This window comes from Loxodonta africana, chromosome 8, assembly GCF_030014295.1.
Source record: "Loxodonta africana isolate mLoxAfr1 chromosome 8, mLoxAfr1.hap2, whole genome shotgun sequence".
Classification (NCBI taxonomy): domain Eukaryota; kingdom Metazoa; phylum Chordata; class Mammalia; order Proboscidea; family Elephantidae; genus Loxodonta; species Loxodonta africana.
The window spans coordinates 4,133,999-4,151,169 of record NC_087349.1 but is presented as its reverse complement, the minus strand read 5'-3'; positions in this window follow the sequence as shown (position 1 = coordinate 4,151,169).

The following is a 17,171-nucleotide window of genomic DNA, read 5'->3' as shown; positions in this document are numbered from 1 at the left end:
TGTCATATCATGTGGTGGAATGACAGTTGATAAGTAAGCAGAACTCTAGGAGTTTGCAGAAGGAAGACGTTGGTATTTAACAGATGAAAGGTGAAAAGACAGCTGTAATGACGTCAGTAGTTTTTGAGATGTCTCTGAGGAGAGACAGGAGTTGAACAGTCACGGCAGATGGTGGAAAGCGTGATGGGAACAGGGAGTTGCTGAAACAAAATAACATCTGAAGCTAGAATGTTTGCAGGTTAGTAGGAGCACCAATCTAACTGTAGAGAATATACCTTCAATTAAACCTGGAAAGGGAAAATGGGCTGAGGTGGTGTCATTTTGTTGGGTTGAGGGCAGTGGAGAGATATGAGCATAGCTGAGAACTATGGTGACCTGCAAGATGGCTGTTGCAGAAAGACAAATGTAGGAAGATTGAGAAGCTTAGACTCGAGTGAAGACTGCGAGCAGCCGAGAGGCTATGCGAGGTCTGGGTTTGAGATGATGAGTAGTGTGGGAGAAATGGAAATAAAATTAAAAAAGCTGAAGGAAGAATAGACAAAAACCCATTCATCCATTCTCCCTACAAGTATATACTGAATCCCTACCAGTTAATATTTTTTAGTAGGATTTTTGCATCTTTGTTCCTGAGTGAGATTGGCTGGTCATTCTGCTTTCACATACTGTTCTTGTACTTATATTGGGGAGGTTATTCTTCTAGACTCTGAAAAATCGTCTAAGTTTTAAATTCACTATTTGTTTCATGAAAGTTTGGGCAAACTGGCCTTTAAAATGGCAGGGATTTCATTGAAATATTTTTTTAGCTGTGAATCCAATATATTTATACATTAATTATAAGAACATTCAAGTTTATTAGAAGATTTTCCTCACAGGTAAATATAAAATCCCTATTCTTGGAAATTTTTCTATTCGTCCTATGACTTAAAATATTTTGTCATAATTGTTTCTTATTAAAAAAACTGCTTTATTGATATACTGTTTTTACAAATAGCGAAGGATACAAATCAAGAGTAGAATCTAGTAAATGTTTGCATATGTATGCACTCATACAACCACACTCAAGTGAACATAAATAACATTTTTGTACTACAGAATGCTCTACCGTGCCCCATCCCACACAATACCCCAGAGGTTGTTCTATTTTCTTTTTACATTTTGTAAGTTTTGTTAAGTTGTGTACATTTCATCTGAATTGTCATTAACAAAAAATGTTAAAAAGAATACACCAATGAATTTGACATGCCTGGAGTTTATGTAAATTTCTTAAATTACGGATTCAAATTTTTATAAATGTTAACCCCCATTATAAATGTTAGACTGTACTAATTCTTATTTTTTAAATCAGATTCAGTAAATAGCTTTTGAAATAATTTGTCAATTTTATGTAAATTTTAAAATGTACTGGTATAAAAGTACTCGCAATAGTCTCTCCATATCTTTTGAATGTCTGTTGTTTCTAACATTATTATTTTTTTTTGATATTGGCAACTTGTTTTACTCTTTTTATCTGAGCTGTATTGTAAGATTTTAATCAATTATATTTATCTCTTCACAACACAAACTTTTGGTTTTATTAATTTTCTCTGGGAGTATTTTTTTTTATTGATTTCTGCTTTTTATGTTTTCTTCAATGTCTTGGGTTTAATTTGCTCCTCCTTCTGTAGTTTCTTGAGATACATAATTGATTTTCAACCTTTTAATTTTGTGATTTATGTATTTAAAGCTAAAATATTTCCCTCTAAGCATTGACTTAGTTGTTTAGAGGAAGTTTTAGTATATCTTATTGCTTTTCTCCCTGAAGGTAGAATTTCTCTTTCTCCTCTGCTGGTTCCTAAGATTTTGTTCTTGGTTTTCAGCAGTTTTTCTATAATGTGTCTAGGTGTTGCTTTCTTTTTATTTTATTTTCTTTTGCTTGGGCACTGTTTTTTGAGTATCTGGCATAATGTTGTTTATTATAGTTAGAATATTCTTGGCTTTTTTCACTTAAAATAGTGCTCCAGCCCTATTCTCTGGCTGCCCTCCTTCTAGAACTCTGCTTACATATGTATGAGGCGTACTCATTGCATCGTATGCTCCTTCCTCTCATTTTACATCTTCGTTTCCTCTCTGCGCTTCAGTCTTGGTGTTTGCTACTGATGTGCCTTTCACTCATTAAGTCCTGCTCTGTTGTGTCTAATCTTCTAAACACATACATTAAACTTCAAATTTTATTTAGAAAATTTTCAGCTCTGTAGCTTGCTTTTGATTCTTTTTTATATTTTCTTGATCTCTGATGAAATTCCCCATATTTTCTACTATTTTATTGGGAAATGTTCAGCCAAACAGTATTTCTGACACGACTCCAGGGGGTAGAGCGAGGAACATCACCACAGGATGGGACAAAGTCCAGGTTCCCCCTTGGCCTCTGCTGACAGGCATGGTCATGGGACGTGGCTTTTCCACAGTGTTTGTTGGGGTAGGGCGGTTATTGTCTAAAAGTTTTGTTTATTGCTAGGTTAAACCTTTCTCAATCTTTTGGCTAGAGTGAGAAAGTTTTCTTGGGGTCTTTTTCGTTTGCTCCATAACATCTCTGGGTTGCTGACTTCTCTTGCTCCCAGTCCAGGATATATGAGGCAAAAAGAAAACCCAGGGAGCTGAGTGCCATGTAATTCTTTGGGCCCCAAAATCCCTAGCCAGTATGCCTCTTCCTCCATCTTTCAGGGACTTCTTATGTTATGTATGTATATATATCCCCAGGGTTTTCAGTTGAACTTAGTGGAGAGGAATAGGGAAAATATGTCTATTCCAACATAATTTTAATACATTGCTCTATACCAAAATCCCAAGCATCTTAGTTATTTTGGGGATATTTTTTAGAGGTGTAAGTTGAAGATTAGGCATGTTGAATCTCTGTGAAAGATGGAGTTCTATATAGTGTCAACACATGGATGAACACAAGAGCAAAAATTAGAATTGAATGAGTAAACTTCAGAGCAGAAAGTTTCTTTCTAGTACCCGATTACATCTAAGAAATTAAGATAGCTGACAAACAACCCTTGATATCAGACATCTGGTTGACGCTTCAAGAGAAAAAAACAATGTCTTTAGAAAACCTTGGGAGTTGTAGCTAAGTGACAATAATGGGTCTGGGCTCTGGGAGCACGAGATGGTGCCATGTGGTCCACATGTGCCGGGCTAGCGGATGGCTGTTCCAATGGAGATCAACGTCTGTGGAGTTCAGGAAGTAAAGGCATTTCGAGGTAGAACTGTGATTTACTGCTAGTGAGGATCCTGAAAAGGACCCAGGTTAATAGCAAGTGAAGAGAAAAGCGTGGATTAAATACTTGCATTTTTTTTTTTCTGTACGTGCACTGAGCAATAAATATTACTGGAGATTATCTCCCTCCACTGAGTGAGAGGAGTGGCAGATGTTGGTACTTTTACAGGACAGGTGAGCAGGAGAGTGGTTTAGGTCTCTTCAGGGTACATTGATAAAATCGGATAAGGGTGGACATTTTTCCAGGTTATGTTAAAGTCTTCTCCCAGTGGCATTAGTTCTGCAGAGCACATAGGAGAGAATAATGGAGTGGAATATTTGGCAGAACAGAGGAAGGACCAGGGGAGTAAATTGGATGATTAAAGAATTCCAAGAGCAAGAAACATGTGGTGGTAACTAAGGATGAAGGATGGAGCGCCACTCTGTCTCATACTCCCTATTCGTGAATCAGCCCAAATGTACTATTTTCTTCCTGGACTACTGGCTTATAGGAAATCTTTATCTGCTGGATGTGGAAAGATATACTCCTATGTTGGAATAAAACCAAAAAAAATCAAACCCAGTGCCGTCGAGTCGATTCTGACTCATAGCAAACCTATAGGACAGAGTAGAACTGCCCCATAGAGTTTCCAAGGAACTCCTGGCGGATTTGAACAGCCGACCCTTTGGCTAGCAGCTGTAGCATTTAACCACTACGCCACCAGGGTTTCCATGTTGGTATAAGGAACCAGAAAATTACATGTCTGTAGTAGATGCAATTAGCAAGTAAGTAAGAGTTGTATTCTTTCACCATACCCATTCAATCTGTATGCTGAGCAAATAATCTGAGAAGCTGGACTATGTGAAGAAGAACGGGGCATCAGGATTGGAGGAAGACTTATTAACAACCCGTGTTATGCAGATGACACGACCTTGCTTGCTGAAAGTGAAGAGGACTTGAAGCACTTACTAATGAAGATCAAAGACCACAGCCTTCAGTATGGATTGCACCTCAACATAAAGAAAACAAAAATCCTCACAACTGGACCCATGAGCAACATCCTGATAAACGGAGAAAAGATTGAAGTTGTCAAGGATTTCATTTGACTTGGATCCACAATCAACAGCCATGGAAGCAGCAGTCAAGAAATCAAAAGACGTATTGCATTGGGTAAATCTGCTGCAGAGGACCTCTTCAAAGTGTTGAAGAGCTAAGATGTCACCCTGAAGACTAAGGTGCGCCTGACCCAAGCCATGGAATTTTCAATCTCATCATATGCATGTGAAAGCTGGACAATGAATAAGGAAGACTGAAGAAGAATTGATGCCTTTGAATTGTGGTGTTGGTGAAGAATATTGAATACACCATGGACTGCCAGAAGAATGAATAAATCTGTCTTGGAAGAAGTACAACCAGAATGCTCCTTAGAGGCAAGGATGGCGAGACTGCGCCTTACATACTTTGGACATGTTGTCAGGAGGGATCAGTCCCTGGAGAAGGACATCATGCTTGGCAAAGTACAGGGTAAGCGGAAAAGAGGAAGACCCTCAACAAGGTGGATTGACACAGTGGCTGCAACAATGGGCTCAAGCATAATAACGATTGTAAGGATGGCGCAGGACCAGGCAGTGTTTCGTTCTGTTGTGCATAGGGTCGCTATGAGTTGGAACCTACTCGATGTCACTTAACAACAACAACAAACAAACAAGTAAGTAGGTATAGTTAGTCAACACAGTGTAAAGAAAATATAATTATTTATTTTATTTTATATTCATTATTAAAACTTTATTCTCTTTGTAATGCTGCTTTCCTATTGGGTATTTCTAATTTCATTGCATTTTCATTCAGAATTGCAAATTATTTATTACAAAAATATTGACCTAGAACTGAATAGTATTAAAATACTTTGGATTCTTCTCCATTTCACCTGCCCCTCTTAAGATATTTTCTCTTTATTCTCTTTCACTTGGTATCAGACCCTCTCTCATTTATCATGCCATGTTGACAGTGAGCTGGATTTGACTAGTCTGTTCTTGATGACTCCTTCTATCCACAAGACAATGCTATATATCACAAGGAAGATACCTTTATCAAATATACACTTTCTATGGAATTTTAAAAAAACATAAATTAATTTTTTTTTGTAATCTTAAAATTACAGGCACAGGCATTCCATTCCCAGATAAAAAGGAGTCAGCACACCGCACCCTGTTTTTTGCACTGAATGAATGTAATCCATGGAGTAGCTGTTTGAGGGTGAAACACCACCAGCTGGCTGTGTCGACCAGTGTTTCCTCCAGTGTAGCCTCACCAGGACTCAAAGCAGCCCAGATGCAGAGTGGGCATGGGCAGAAGAGAGGGCTGCAGGAGAAGCCACCTGGTTCTGGGCCTAGGACAGGGTCTCCTAAAGCTCAGAGGAAGTGGAGATTGTCTCCATTTTTGCTTTCCTCCTTTCACATGCACATGAGCCCTATGGCAGTTCTGCTCTGGGTGGGGTGGTGGTAACACAGCAGCAGCAGAAGGAACACACGGCACCTAGAGTTCTGGCCAGAGGAGCTGGACTCCCATAAGAGCGAGCTAGTCGCCACTGTTTGTCTTCTCTGGGTCTTTCTGCAGTGCAGTCTTAGATGCAGGAGCACCTTCAGGAAGTATGCAGCAGAGTAAGTGGAAACAAACAATGAACCCCAGCTTGCTGGTGAGAAAACAGAAAAAACAAATCCCAGGAAATAAGAATGTATTTGGAATGTGATAGAGAGGCAAGAGCTCAAGAAAACAACCTCAGGATTAGTTTATGAATTTCTGGGACCATCTCTAAGCTGAGTATGTGTGGAGCTAATCCAAAAGAACATACCAAAGACTGGGAGCCACGCCAAGAATAGACCTCTACAAGTCCCAGGCTGCCCACTGGGTAGTGTACATGTGGGATGCATTCAAATAGCACTGCCAAAGGCTTTGAAAATGCACAAAATGTGGTTGTAAAACCACAACCTAAAGAAGACTGGCTGCAGCTTGTGGGCTAAACCCAACCAGGTCAGTGGCCTGCTAAGGCAAAAATACCAGCCTCCTCCTGGTGGTGTAGTGGTTAAGTGCTGTGCTCCTGCTAACCAAAAGGTCAGCAGTTCAAATCCACTCTTTGGAATCCTCTCCTTGGAAACCCTATGGGGCAGTTCTACTCTGTCCTATAGGGTTGTTATGAGTCAGAATTGACTCCACGGTAGTGGGTTTTTTTTTCTGTTTGTTTTTTTCTCTGTAGGATTGAACAGCATCTAGAGTCCCCTTCAAGTCCCACAAGACTCTGCTTAAATTTTACCTCTTAGGAAGGCCTTCTCTGGTCGTCATATATATAAAGTATTTCTCCCCACTATTCCCATGATCCTGTACACTAGTTTGTTTTCTTTACAGCATGTGTGAAATCATTTCACCTATTTGTGTTTTCTTTTCTTTGTTGGCAGATTTCTCTTACCAGAATACAAACTTCTTGAGCAAGGAGATTGTGTTTGTCTTCCTCATCCTTGAATCTATTGTGCCTAGTGTAATATCAGGCACACGGTAAGCATTCAGTATATATTCACTGAATGAAAGAATAAATGAACCTCTTAATTATCCCTTTAATTCTACCACCATTATAAGAAATTGACTTCCTTTGATCCAAAATACAAAACCAAACCCCCTGCCATCAAGTTGATTCTGACTCACAGCTACCCTGTAGGACACAGTAGAACTACCCCATAGGGTTTCCAAGGAGCGCCTGGTGGATTCCAACTGCTGACCTTTGGGTTAATAGCCGAGCTCTTGTTCTTCATGGAAAGAGGCAGTGTTTCACTAAGTGAAATTACCCCAGGTTCAGCAGTGATGTGGGCACTGGCGTTTGAAGAGGTCTGATACTAGGTGTGTGGGCTCACTCGGCACACACTACCCCAGGCCACCTTAAGAAATTCCAGCCTAGGAAAATAAGCCAATTATGACATTTCATAAGAATTCTGAGTTTTTGGACAGAACCTTAAAACACAAATGCCGTATCCAGAAATGCCAAAGACAACTGAGAATTCCTGTTAACGTAGGCTTCTGCTCTCTGATTTCAAAGGTTAGAACGCCTATACTTAATATAAGCAATTTACTCTTCAGGTTATTCTGTGGCTTGTTTTTATTCGAAAGATTTATATTTTTCAGTTCTTGATCCTGGTTAAGTCTTTGTAAGTTTCAGGATCTCCAAAATAATCTTAACTTGTATTTATGCCTCTTGGTAATTTCTTTATGCCATATATGGTATTATAACTGAAAATATACAGAGACAAATGCATATAGATGTCTAGTCTACCAAAAGACCAAACCCAAACCCAAACCCACTGCTGTGGAGCCAGTTCCCATTCACAGCCTTACAGGACCTTCGAGGAAAAAGTAGAGCCGCCCCATAGGGTTTCCAAGGCTGTAATCTTTGCGCAAGCAGACTGCCACATCTTTCTTCTTCAGCGTGATTGGCAGGTTTGAACCACTGACCTTTTGCTTAGCAGCTGAGTTCTTACCCACTGCACCACCAGGGCTCCTCACCAAAAAGCCAGGCCAGTAAAAGTTCTAAGTGACAAATGTTAGACAATGTGCTTAACGTGAAAAAAGGATTTAATTTAGATTTCAGGAATCCACCAGAGGCATCAGGGAGGAGGTGATACCTGAGCTGTGTGTAAAGGATGTGTATAACCTGGTGTCCCAATGGCGAAGCACTCGGCTGCTAACCAAAAGGTCCATGGTTCAAACCCACCCAGCGGCTCTGCAGGAGAAAGGCCTGGTGATCTGCTCCTGGAAAGATTACAGCCCAGGAAACTCTAACGAGCAGCTCTGCTCTGTTGCGTGGGGTCGCTGTGAGTCAAAGCAGATCCGACGGCACCTAACAACAACCAGAGTGAGGCGCAAAGTGAGGGGGTGGCATCTCACACGGCAGCGTACGTGGAGGCCTGACACATTCCTGGAACTCTTCACTTAAATATGAATTGTTCTTCAGATTCTAGGTAAGACATTAGTGACAAGACTTTGGGAGGGTTTGGAGGTTGTTTTAGATGAATGGACATACTACAGTTTTCCTTTAAAACATTTCCTGTCTTATCCTTCTCCAGTGCCACTCTTTCTGCCTCTCCAGAGATTATTTTCAGTTGTATGCTTGTTCTTAGGCTATGAAGGTGTGGTATGCACTAAAAAAAAAAATGCACTACATACGTGTATATTCTATGCATACGATAAATGCGTATGTATATATGAAATATATTTATAACAGTTTTGTACATTTTGAAATTGAACATAGTTTTATATTTATCATACTTGCTATTTTATCTAAATATTAAGTTCATGAGATTTATTGATCCTGATATGTGCTCTATTTTATTTACTTTTACTGCAATGTATTATCCCATTAAATGAATAAACAACAACTTGCTTATTTATTCTAGTGTTGTTTCCAGTCAAATCCTTTTAAAAACAATTCTATTATGCTTCTGTTTTCACGTGCACATGAACAGGTATTTCTTTAGAAAACATGATTGGATGTGAAATGGCTGAAACCAGGGGTACAAATATGTTCAAATTTTCTAGATATTCCCAATTTGTTTCCTAAATGTGTTGTTGCAATTTCTCTGCCCACTTACAGTGTATGATAGTTGCGATTTTCTTCGTATTCTTGCCAACAACTCACCTTATCAGAGTTTTAAATTTTTTGGAATCAGCTAGATACAAAATACTATATCCTTGGCCTTTTTTTTTTTAAGTTTCTGGACTTGATATCTTTTTTTTTCTTCCTCATTGGCATTTTAATCTGCACTTTCCTGGTTATCAATCAGGATCCAAGAATTTGAACAGGGGGTTCAGTATAAAAAACTATCAACTATGTAAAATGTGGTTAAATAACAAAAGTTTACAGAGACGTTCACTGTAGGGTGTCTAGGAACCCTTGGACCATCAGGTAGATTTTAACAAGAAAGGAGCCTGAAAGCTCAAGGAGGTGCCAGCACAGCCAAGACTCAGACGCTGAGGAAAGGACATGGCTGCCCCAGGAACATGCCCCCAAGGCTGTGGTGACAAAGGAAAGCTCACCCCAATGCCATGGGCTGCTGCCAGTGTTGGGAGGTCAAACCTGCCTGGAGTGCTTCAGCCGCTGAGCTGCGAGCGCCAAGAGAGTCTGTCAGCCTGATAACAATGAAGCCAGTCAGTGGTCATGAGTCACCAAACTGCAGTAGCAGCCTGCGGGGACAATGACATACCAGTGCACTCAGAGACACAGGCAAAAATAGAACACCAAAAAAAAAAAAAAAAAAAAAATCTGTTCATCGTGCAGCTTCGCAGGCTCTTCTAGAGGCCTGTGCCCGTATAGCCTGGTCTTGACCAAGCTGGCAGAGGGTAATGCAATCTTCGTAGTCCAGTTCCAGCATCATGAAACATGACAAAGATGGGTGAATTTGAAGCTGACAGGGAATAAATCACAATTGGCATAGTCCATCCCTGTGGCTACTCAGCATCCAAATGTTCCCTGGTACACGTAGATGGGCTTCTATAAACAACAATATTTTCTCCTTGCTTATAGTGTGCACATATTTAGTTCATGTATAAGCCATTTTCTTCTTTCTCTCTCTTCTTTTTTCCTTCTTATTCTATACAAGTTTGTTGTTGGATGACTCCACAGTTTAGTCTTTAGGTTAGAGAATATTCGAGCAGTGTGTGGCTGAATTTGAGGCATCGTGAGTACAATTGCTGGAATATGTGCCTCCTCATCATTCAACAAAGAAGAAATGGAACTTGTTAGGTGGAAGCGTAGAGTTGTTCTGTTGTTATGCAGAGCTAGGTGAATTACAACAACCTCTCAAGCGTCAAATCCGCAAGTATCACCATACACTTCCTAGTCTACCCTTACCCCTAATTAGACTGGAAATGTACTAACCCATGCCATCTATTCCTACTCTAATTTGTGCTTATATGTTTGAATATCTTACCTCTCAACACAACCCTGCTAACTTGCAAGCTCACTGTGCACAAAGTAATGGATTTTAGCTTATAGCGCAGGACTCAACTATTCAGAGCTTGCTAGGCTGGTAAATCACTGTAAAAGAAGTAGCAGCATAGAGCAGGAAGAGAGGATTAAGAGCTGGAAGCAATAGGCCTTAAAGTTAATTCTGTTATTAACTTATTCTTGGAGTTTTGATTAATTTATATAATATTTTGAGGCTGAGTTTATATATTCATAAAATGAATGGGTTTGGACTAAGCTACCTCTGAGACCATATCTGTAACATTTTGTTAGAGAGAATCTCATTAAAATTAAGAGAGAGAAAATTACTGACGTTTTCTCTGAAGGACATACGGATACACACATAGGCACAGACACACATCTGATTTCAATCCCCCCCCCAAAAAGATAAGAAGACTATCTTCTTTCTGTATTAATCCAGAGGTGTAGTGGGCACGGGAGAGTCACAGGGAGGCATTTGCCCCCAGGTGTGGGTCCAAGGGGGCACCAGAGGAGGCACGGAATGACATGAAGAGGCTCAGAATGACATTCTGAGGTGCCGTAAAGAGGAAACACATCTGACCGAGGCAGCCGGACAAGAGGAGGAGGTGTTTCTGCTGACTCACGGACACTATCAATGTCTATTCATATTGAAATTGGGGGGCAGCAATTTAGAGATTACCTCTGGGCACCTGTTACCCTCACTACCCTCCTGTATGATCTGTCCTATAGCACCAAGGCTACACTTAAAGCAGAATGATACCACTGATGACCTGTAAAGACATAACTTATTTTTATGAGAGTACATATAAAAGCAATGCCACCATATTACATTTTTCTTGCATTCGATACTGACTGCATTCAATCATTCGGAATAGCTTTAGCATGTTCATCATCTGCTTTTATTAAAAATATTTTAACTTGTCAGTTAAAAGCGTGATAGCCTATATAGTCCTAGAAGATGCTTTATAGCCTATATTTCACTTAAGAAACTTTAAGTTCTACAAAAATATTTAAAAAGAACTTTCTGATAACCACTGTTGATAGGAGAAAAACGGTAGAGCAAGATAAATGGGAGCTTAGAAATACAATCAGATGCATACGGGGACACAGGACAAGAATAATCTAGACTGCCAGAAAGCCGTGATATTGCCTTTTTGTTTCTCCTTGAGGATGAATACATTGCCAGGGATTAGTAATGCGGCAGAAATTGGATCCTGAGGAAAATGTCACCCCTTCTTGACAATAGCTGGCTTTCAGCTCTGAACAAAGTGAAACCTGGGCTCCAAGTGTACATTTCAGTGAGTCATGAAGTGGCACTGCACCATTTGTTTTCCTCCTTTATGACTTGGTAAATGGACTTGGCCGCCATTCACTGACTTTTGTTTCTAATCTAAAGAGATATTCAATTATGCTCATAAAACAGAAGAAATATTTACCTTGATTTTGTTAGAGTCATGCATCTTTTCATAGAAATCTATTTTTAGTTGTGATTCCTATTTACCGAAACATCTGTTAGGAAGGCTATGATCAAAATCTCCAAAATCCTGTCACAAAATCGATGAACAAAGAAATGCACCTGGAAGATCTTGTATGTCTTTCAGTATTTGCATTATAGTCCCATTGAACATTTTCAACACCCAATAATAATATCGTTTTCTATAAGATAATCTCTTTGAAAAGACCAAAGAAGAAAACCTAAACATAGTAAATTACAGGTCAAAACATGGTTCTACAGTCCATTATTTCCAATTCTGAAATCCAAAAACACTCTGAAACTAAAAAGAAATGAAAATATAAGTTTTGCACAAACTTGTTTGGAGGCAAACCCTAAGCTGAAGGACCGTGAGACTTCATTTCACTTAGGTGAATATTCCGATGTTCCGCGGTAGAAACGTTAAAGCGTTTAGCTACAGGATGCAACCCAGTCTCCTCTGGGATCACTATGCAATAGATGGTGGATGGACTGCAATGCCTTCTCAAAATCTGAAACACCTCAGATACACTCATTACACCCCAGGGCTTCAAAGCAGGAGCTGTTGACCTGTATCATAATTGTTTGATTGCACGTGAAAACTATCATTGGATAATCTCAGTAATAATCATTGGTAGAAATATCAGTCTGAATTGCCATGTAGTCCAAGGACTGGAAGATTATGAATAAAAAATTCAAGTGACAGGTGGTCTTGGGATGGTGGGAGGCTTCAAATAACATGGTGGGAGCTTCCATTAAGTGTCTAGTTTTAGTTAAGGGAAGTGCTAAGAAATGAAGTTCCTCTTAGTTACCCTCCACCTTTCAGACTCTTTAGGAAAAAAAAAAAAAAAGTTTTTCCATTAGAAAGTAACCAATGGTCTCCTGCTTTAAGTCCAAAGACTGAACTTTTGTGCTTCTGAACTGCTCTGGGCTTCACCAGTCTAAATAGTGCACACTTCCAAACAGAAAAAGTAGGAAATACCCAGTGGGGCTGCATCGGTTCTCCAAATGGCAGGAGCCACTTTGGCAAGAGCAGTAAGAGTCCACTTCAAAGTGGCAAAGATCTGGAGGAGTGGACTGTGCCAACATAGGTGGAGAGTCTGAGGAGGTCTGATCAGAACTAAGCAGTACCAAGCTCAGGGCAGCAGCACCAAAGAACAAATGCAGCAGCTCTGTCTACAGCTGTTGTGTTAGTTGTTGGGTGCTGTTGAGTTGATTTCAACTCACAAGAGCAATGACATTGTGAAGTCCCTTCAGTGGGTGAGGAAAGCAGAAGTTCTTACAAGAGGAGTGGCTTGTCATTAGAAGTTTGGGTAGAGAGTTTATCACTCATAGAACAGCTTCCCATCCATCTCCCAACCTCCCTCAAGAACCAGATTCTTCAGAAACCAGTGGCTTCAAATCTTTGGGGTAGAGTAGTGACCTGACCTGAAACGGGACAACGTATTTGTCCATTCATTAAAAAAAAGACTACATCTTCTTCTAGTTTATCGACTATCTCATTATCCGACATTTCACATTTATGACAATAGTAAAAAGTCTACTCTTGGACTATCTTGCACATTAATGACCTAAGTCTGGCAATACCGAACACTGAAGTGCAAGGTGACAGTAACGCTAGCTTTGATGGTTAAGGTTATGTGTCAACTTGGCTGGGCCATGATTCTCAGTGATTTGGTAGTTGGGCTTTGGAACCTAACCACGTCGATAAGTGAGGAGAGAGTGTGATTGAATTTAGTGACCATGCTTATGCTAGATTTTTTTACTCAATTCAGTCAAAGGTTTATTGAGCATTTATTTGCAAGTTACTTTTCTCCCCTTATGATAGATTTTTAATCCTAAAATAATTTTAAAAAGTGAAAAGCTAAACTTTATAATAAGTAAAGTTATTTATTTAAATGACTTTGATCCAAATTAAGCTAATTTTATTGGCAAAGATAGTGTCGTTAGAGACCTAACTTTGTGATGGGATATATATAATTGTTTTTTATATTCACGTAAATCATTTCCATTTAAATATATTTTCAAGTTATCTGAAAACATGTTCTCTTATGCAATTCTCCTTCAAAATTTATTTTTTTTCTTTTATCTACTATTAAAGCTTTGAAGAGTGAAAGCATTGAGCTTCTGAGTGGCTGCAAATTAATGCAACGAGAATTCAGTAATTAACTGGTGGAACACCTATTATATGCTAGGCTAGCAAAACAAAAGTGAATAAAATACATCCCTTTTCTAAGGAACTTACAGCCTTCTCAGACGTAGACAGGTGTGTAAATAGTAAAGTAGATCAAGAGAAGCTATGAGTGCTATGGAAACTCAGCTAAGCTAGTGAAACAAAACTGTACATTTTAAAAAGAATTAGTTACAACTTACTGTATTCTAGATATGTATCTAATGTCTGTATTTTAGACAGACTTTCTTTTACATTTCATGACCTGTATCATATACTATCTATAACATTATTACCAAGATTATCAATTTATATTGAGTAATATTCTGCGTATTTGTTCTTTAGCTAAAATTTATTAAATTAGAATTTATTTTAACTAGTATTATTCTTTATGAAATAATAGTACAGCTAAAAGTTTGTTCATTCAGTGAAGATATAAACTGACAAGTATCTCATGACTATTTCAAACGAGCAGACATTTCACACTTTCACAAATTTCATGCTTGCAAAATTTTGGATATTTACAAAGTTTGTTGGGAACATTGTATATGATATGGGCAGAATAAGTCACTCCAGACTTCTATAGAATTGTCTATGTTCTTGCTTATGTAATTAGCTCCTGACTGGGAAAACAAACAAACAACACACACACATGCACACACATGCACACACACAGCAAAACTTTTGCACCTGAATCGGCTCTGTCTCTCGCCCTGCATCTCTTTCCCCTTGGGGCTCCTTTCCTCTGGTTACTGCTGCTTACTCACACTGGTACCCCGAGGCAGGCTCAGTCTCTTTTAAAAGTCTGACCCCAGGGTGGACACAAATCTCTTCCATTAGTTCTGTTAGATCAACTGAGACTTGAAAAATGCACTTATCAGTAGATTTAAACAATAAGGAGAAACAGGAAGAAAATAAAATGCAAGAATCATTTAAATAATCCAGCCAAACATTATTGCTCTCCTCTTCCATATCACACATTCTTGGACCCCTCTGAGTACCTCTTGTTGTTCTTTCCACAATGGCTTCAAAAATTCACAGCTTCCTTTAGTGGCCCCTTAGCTTTTCAGTTTCCAGCCTGACTCACAGGGAAGGGTCAACATTTTGACTTCTGCCCTGGGGGTCCCTTCCAGTCTTGAGTCCCTCCTGCAAAGGCCCCTCTCACCCCACGGCACTGAATGAAGGCAGCACTCTGGCTTCTGTGTATTCTTCTTGCATGGTGTTCCTGCCTCCATCCCCACAAGCTCTGCTAAGCCACCCCTTCCTCGGTTCCCAGAGAGTTGTTTGATGGTTCCATGCTGAGCACACGCTGTTGCTCTGCTTGGAACAACATTTACTCAAGTCTCCTTTGCCAAGTCCTATGTACCCATTCTTCAATATCAGTTCATTCTTTCTTTTCTGTGAAGCCCTTTCTTAACACAGCCCAAATAGATGATTGTGCTACTTTCCCAAGGCTGTCCTGACAAAGGACCACAAAATGACTGGCTTAAAACAACAGAAATTTATTCTGTAAAAGTTCTGGAGGCTAAAAGTGTGACATCAAGGTGTTGGTAGGGCCATGCTCTCTCTAAAGGTTCTAGGGGAGAATCCTTTTCTGTGTCTCTGGCTTCTGGTGGCCCCAGGCATTCCTTGACTTGTAGATGTATCACTCCAGTCTCTGCCTCCGTCTTCACATGGTGTCTTCCCTCTGCATCTGTCTCTCTGTGGCTCTTTGCTTTTATGAGGACACCACTCAAGTGAGACTAGGAACCACCCTACTCCAATATGACCTCACAGTAACTGATAACAGCTGAAAAGACCCTGTTTTCAAACTAGGTCACATTCACAGATACAGGTCTTAGGATTTCACCATTTCTTTTGCGGGGATACAATTCAACCCATAACATGGGTATCGATTTTCCAAACGTTGTATTATTACCACACCTGATGACACATCTCTTATAGATCACACAGGCGAGGGGTGTAATCTTACTGCGTTTCAGTTTTCCTCAGAGGCGAAAGTGCTTCCGCCTGTGCATGCATATGGTGTTAAATGAAAGCTAAGTGTTATTTTAGTTATTGTACTATTACTTTTTTATCTCACCTTTTAGGAAATAATCCACAAAAACCCAACATAAACACATCCATGTCAGACACACATAGAGATAAACTTAGCAGTCCTAAAAAATGAAAGATCATGATTCCCTTCACCATGAAATTGAAATAGTAGAGCAATACACGCCAAACTAAGGTTAAGTTCAAGGACATTGGAAGAGATTCTGATTTTTTTTCTTTTTATTATAAGTTCTTATATTTTTTGTTGTGTGGTTTTTATTGAAATCCCAACTATTAAGGTCTTTATAAATTTTTTTCTCTCTCTCTTTTTCCTTCCAAACTTTTGGTGACTGGGTGCCTTCTTGGTCAGTTTTTGGGTATTTTGTATACAGGATATTTCCATAAATCATGGGAAATTATCCACAAAACTTTGAGCATTCCCTGATATTCCAAAGGGATTTAGGTTCCAGAGGCTTCATGCTGAGAGGCATTGTTAAGCAGCAGAACATGCACATGTAGTGTACATTGCAGTGTGAAGAGGTCTGTTCCTCCTCCTTCAAAAAAAAAAAAAAGTGCTAATGGGAAGTAGGGAGACCTGAGCACAGGAGCCCAAAGGGAAAATGCCCCTAGAGGGGCAGATGCCAAGTCACAGCATGTGTTGTGCAGAGATGCGAAGTCCAGTGAGAAGTCCATCTCCCTCGCTCTTGGCCAAGCATGTGCCCCATTGCTGTTCCCCTAGGCCCTGCCCAAAGCAAAGGAGGCTCTCGGGTTGCCCAGACAGGGCGCTGTCCTGGTGGTGGCAATCAGTCAGCGATGTTGCTTCAGGGACTGGGAGCTGAACACATGAAGAAATGAGCTGGAAAATCTCAGGAAATCCCTTTTTTTCTGAATTGGGTAGAAAAATTCGGCAGGGCTGAGGCTCAGAGGGCAGTGGTGGTTCAGTGGTAGAATTCTCACCTTCCATGCATGAGACCCAGGTTCAATTCCCGGCCAGTGCACCTCATGTGCGGCCACCACCCATCTGTCACTGGAGGCTGGCATGTCGCTGCAATGCAGACCAGGACTCAGTGGAGCTTCCAGGCTAAGATGGGCTAGGAGGGAAGGCCTGTTGGTCTACTTCAGAAATCAGCCAATGAATATCCTATGGATCCCAAAAGTCCAATCCACAGCTGACTGTGGGGATGGTGCAGGACCCAGCAACAATTCATTCCATTGTGCATGGGCTTATCATGAGTCTGGGACCGACTCGATAGCGGCTAACAACAGCAATGA